At 42.6% G+C, this 5,580-nt stretch overlaps 1 pseudogene; it reads left to right on the top strand.

Annotated features, from left to right (window-relative positions):
* The first annotated feature begins 1,125 nt into the window (after nt 1-1,125).
* LOC115519726 lies at nt 1,126-1,805 on the top strand (annotated as a pseudogene).
* The last annotated feature ends 3,775 nt before the right edge of the window (nt 1,806-5,580 follow it).

Below are 5,580 nucleotides of genomic sequence, written 5' to 3'. Positions count from 1 at the left end.
CTAAAAATATGTAGATGAGGTTAATAACACCTATATTTCAAGGTTGGTGTTGAAGATGTACTGAGACCATGTAAATAATGCCCTAGCCCCATGCCTGATACTTGGAAGGCCCCCACAAAAGTGGGTTATTTTCCACTACCCACAGCCCAGTCAGCAGCCTCTGGTTATGATTCATCTTGTCAATAGATGGTTTAGGTATGACACCCACAAATGGGCTTTCTTGTACATCTCTACTTAAAGACAGAATATAGAGGGACTACAGTAACCCTCACTCTGCAACGTTTAAAAGACCCGAGTTGGTCTGTGATAAAGTCAGGACTAGAAAGCAACCCTATTAATGCACTCTAAGAATACAATAGGCTTTTTAGGCATCCCCATAGCAATACTGTTTCCTGTTAAGCTTATACTACACAACTAAAATCCTAAGGCCCTCTTTTTGTGAAATATTCTACTATACCCTGCATCTAGTACAGTTGATTTTTTGAATCTAAGTGTAGGACTTTCTATTGATCCCTACTGGATTTCTTTTTTAGTTATTCCCTCTTTTCACCACACCACATCTGCCCTTACAACAGACAAGACTACCCTTAAACTCCTTACTACGTCTTCCCTGTCTTCCAGATCACATCATCATTTGGTGGCCTGTCCTCCAAAGATTAACAGAAGACAGAGAATATTAAAATCCCTCTGCCAATTTTGCTACTTTTCAGCTGCTCTTTTAAAACTTCTACATAAGGATGGAAGTGGAAGCTCTTAAACCACTAGACGTTTGTAGAGAATGCGCATTTGCTTTATCCAAACTCTTTTTGACCTCTAATTCCACAACTATGAGAGAAACAGTAGTTTAGCAAATGGATGCAAATAATGAAAGGAGATCCTAAAACACAAACTCTAGAAAATGTCAGAAAACCAGCCCACTAAAGTAGCAGAAGTGCTGGATTAGAGGTTGAAGAGTCACTTTTGAGTCATGACTGTGTCACCAACTAGCTGTAGGACTTGAGAAGGTTTTCTTAACTTCATTAGGATTCACTTTTCTCATCTATAAAATTAGAGGAATTGGGCTAAAAATTAAAAAAAAAAACCTTAATGAATAAACTATAGCTCTTTGTCACATCTACTGCAAGAATGAACAGCAATCAGACTGTTGACATTCCAGGAAATGTCCACATCACTCTGAAGGGACCCACCGTTATTGTGAAGGGCCCTAGAGGAACCCTGTGAAGGGAATTCAATCACATCAATGTAGAGCTCAGTCTCCTTGGAAAGAAAAAGAAGAGGCTCCAAATTGACAAATGATGGGGAAATAGGAGAGGAGAGAGCTGGCTGCTGTTCACACTATCTGTAGTCATGTGCAGAACATGATCAAGGGCGTTACACTGGGATTCCATTACCAGATGAAGTCTGTGTGTGCTCACTTCCCCATCAATGTTGTTATTCAGGAGAATGGTTCTCTTGTTGAAATTTGCAATTTCTTGGGTGAAAAAAAATACATCCACAGAGTTCGGATGAGGCCAGGTGTTGCTTGTTCGGTATCTCAAGCCCACAAAGATGAGTTAGTTCTTGAAGGAAATGACACGGAACTTGTAACAAACTCAGCTGCTTTGAGTAAGCAAGCCACAACAGTTGAAAACAAGGATATCAGAAAATTTTCAGATGGTGTCTATGTTTCTGAAAAAGGAACAGTTCTGCAAGCTAATGAATAAGATCTAAGTTGTCCAGCTACAGGAACAGCAAGATGCCAGATGATTTTTCAGACTTGTTTGTGATATTTTAAAGATGCAGTAAAAGCTGTATTGATTCGGGAAGAAATAAATAAATACATAAGCTATAATGATCCAGACAATGGAATATTATTCAGCACTGAAAAGAAATGAACTATCAAGCAGTGAAAAGACATACAGGAAACTTAAGCGTATATTGTTAAGTGAAAGAAGCCAATCTGAAAAGGCTAAATATTATATGACTCCTACTACAGGATATTCTGGAAAAGGTACAACTATGGAGACAGTAAAAAGATCAGTGATTGTTAGGGATTGGGAGGGCAAAGGAGGGATATATAGGTGGAGCACAGAGGATTTTTAGAACACTAAAACTTCTTCAGGATACTAGAATGGTAGACACATGCTATTATATACTTGTCAAAATCCTTAGAATGTACAACACCAAGAGTGAACTACAATGCAAAAACAAAAACATCAACAACAACAAAAAACAAAAAACCCACCTTGCACATGTTAAATAATAACTACCACATATGCCTTATCATTTACCTCCCACAGGTAGGTTTTGCCGTCACCTCCATCTTACAAATGAGGAAACTGAGGCTGGAATGTGAGCACCAAAGATGGGATTTGAACCTAGATCTTCTGACCACAAGCTCAGGGTCCTTTGCTTTTCCTCGTATGGCCTACCTCCCAGATCTCAAATCCTATGACATTTTCTTGGAAATCAATTTGTATCTATTTAGTGTCCAGACTACAAAGGAGATTCTCTGCAAAACTGTTTCATTTGTTTTGTGCTATTTAAAGTTTATGCAGTTTACATGGAAGGCAGTAAAATAGAATGATTAAAAGGATGGGCTTTCGAGTCATTTACTAGCTATGGAATATCTGGCAAGTTAGCATCTCTCAGCCTCAGATTCCTCATTTAGAAAATAGAAGTAACGACAGGACTTTCTCTCCAGGAATGTTTTAAGGATTATGGGACATAGAGCATGTCAAGCCCTCAGCACAGTGCTTGATATAAATATGACTAAAGAAGGTTCTGTTACTATTATTCTTGGGTACACTGTGTAGGTCATGAGATGCGGTATAGCATGGTTCAAAGTGTGGAGTCCCTGGGTTGAAATTCCAGTTCTGCTACATACTAATCATTTACTTTGGGCAAGTTGCTTACCCTCTCTGTGCTTTAGTGTCTTTACTCGTGAAAAGGGGATGACCATAATAGCACTTACCTTGTAGGACTGTGGTGAGAAGATAATGAGCTAATGCATTTGATGCTTAGATTAGTGCTTGGCACATAGGAAGCTTACATACATGCTAGCTATGGAGATCATCCCTCTTTCCTTCCTTCAGTAAATCTCAAGTCCATGGTTGCAACCAATCAAACGCAAGACCACTTTGGAATATATTCCCATTTTCTTAAAACCCACACCAAAGGAATCAGCTGTCACTGCAGTCTCCCCACGTCTGACTCGAGGCTATGTGTCATCTGTTCTGATGAGCGCGCTGCAATTGTCCCTAACACCTGTGCAGATTGCTGGCACCAGGAGGCCTCTCTGGAGCAAAAAGCCCACTAGCAAGGGTCTGGGATGATCAGCCAATGTTGGCAACGCTAGCTGGAGTAAGCAGAGCCCTTTGGAGTCAGAGTGACAATTTAGAGATCCTTGGCTTCTTGCAGGGAGTGTAGAGGAGAGTGTTCCCTGGGTGATGGTGGAATCCACACTCTGCCTAGGAAGAGTTGCCCAAAGGGTTATGTAAGGTACTACACAGAGCTTACAACCACTCCAAGGACCTAAATCTTGTGTTCAGCCCCTTCAACTGAATGTCCCACAGCCAGTTGTGTGGCTGGGCTTGCTCCCCAGTTTGTGTTTCTGCCTAGAGAGCATGTTTTCTGCTCTGCACATGCACTCAGTGCATCTGGCAATGCCCAAAACCTCATTCTTTCAAGCCTCTCAGATGCTAAACATACCTTACAAACATGTGTCTTTCCATTGTCAACATAGGATGGAATGCTTGAGGCAGATGGTTTAAAGGAAGACCCAGCCAACAATACCAATTAAAAAATAACATCCTTACTGGGGTAAGGGCTAAAATAAAGCATTTCTTCAGGTGGTTGCTGTGGTTATGTGAGTGTCTGTTGCACACTCATCTTGCCGACTGGTTGGAAGTGTCTAGAACCTAGTGGCGCAAACCTCCACAGTTACCAGGGGTTAAGCAAAGCTATATTCCTGAAGTATTTATCTGAAAGAAGCTACAATAAAACCTTACTTTTATATTAAGAATATAAACTATACCTGGCACCTGGGTGGCTCAGCTGATTAAGCATCTGACTTTGGCTCAGGTCATGATCTTGTGGTTTGTGAGTTCGAGCCACACGTCAGGCTCTGTGCTGACAGCTCAGAGCCTGGAGCCTGCTTCAGATTCTGTGTCTCCCTCTCTGTGCCCCTCCCCAGATCATGCTCTGTCTCTCTCTGTCTCTCAATAATAAACATTAAAACAAATTTAAAGAACATAAACTATATCTAATATAATATGACATAATTATTAAATTAAAATTCATAGTTTGAGTGAATCTTTTTAGATAAAACATAGAGGGGCACCTGGGTGACTCAGTCAGTTAGGCATCCAGCTTTGGCTCAGGTCATGATCTCATGGTCCGTGGGTTCAAGCCCTACATTGGGCTCTATGCTGACAGCTCAGAGCCTGGAGCCTGCTTCAGATTCTCTGTCTCCCTCTCTCTCTCTGCCCCTCCCCTGCTCGCTCGCTCTCTCTCTCTCTCTCTCTCTCAGAAATAAACATTAAAAAAAATTTTTAAAGATAAAACACAGAATCTGGTAGTAATTTTGCATTTCTAGGATATTCATTCCCCTCTGCCATAAGGAATGTTTCTATGGGAAAGTTTTACAAATGTTGGGCCTAAGTCATGGTGAGAAATACAAGAGAGAAGACAGCATAATACAGAAGATGGAGGGCTGGGTGTGGGGTCCAGAGACCTGAGTGTGGGCTGGGACTCTGTCACCCAACTTGCCGTGTGACCTCATGGTTAAACAGGGATGTTAATCCTTGTCCCGTCTGCCTCCCAGGGCTGTTGTGAGAATTGAACGAGACAATGCGTGTGAAAAGAGTTTTCCAAACTACAGTGCGCCACAAATGTAAGTTATTATGACTCAGCCTTGTTGTTTTTGGAAAGCGTGTTTCATTTTATATATCACATGTATTCTCCACCCCGCCCCTCCCCCCACAGATCAAAAGTGTTTGCCTTCCTCCTCAGAGTGAGGGACCTCTGATCTGACAAAAAGAAATGAAGTCACCAGGCTTGCTCTTGCCCAGTTTTATGTCCAGGCCATGGGAGAAGCACGCTCCCCGCAAGGCTGAGCGGCCCAGCCCTCGTCGCCCATACTGAGGGGAAGCAGACAGAGCCCAGCAGTCACCACTGTCTGAATTTCATTATGCAGGTCTCCAGACAAGCAGAGGGGAAAAGTGCAAAGGAGCGGGTCAGCGTCTGAAATGTGAGAGGGACACCAGTCTCTGAAGTGTATGGGAATGGAAGGAAACTTAATACTGCTCCAAAGGGGAGAGGGAACATTGCATCATGTGAAAATAATAGCAAGCGGTCAGTAGAGCTTGGGGTTTGGGAAGGCAGGCTTGCCCACTGACCCATTTGCAAAAAGGCTTTGATGCCATTCTGTGCCAATCCAAGGTGAATCTGCACCAGGAGACTGATGTAGAGTACAGGAGGCTGGGTGCTCACAGGGACTGGAGATTGAGCTCAGGTCCTGAGCAACCTGAGAATACTGCTGGGGGTGGAGCGGGCAGTGTGAATCCGAAACAGAGCTCTGAAAGGAAGCCCCAGAGTTGG

The sequence above is a fragment of the Lynx canadensis genome, chromosome C1 (assembly GCF_007474595.2).
Source record: "Lynx canadensis isolate LIC74 chromosome C1, mLynCan4.pri.v2, whole genome shotgun sequence".
In the NCBI taxonomy this organism is placed as follows: domain Eukaryota; kingdom Metazoa; phylum Chordata; class Mammalia; order Carnivora; family Felidae; genus Lynx; species Lynx canadensis.
This window is presented reverse-complemented; position numbering and strand designations above follow the sequence as displayed.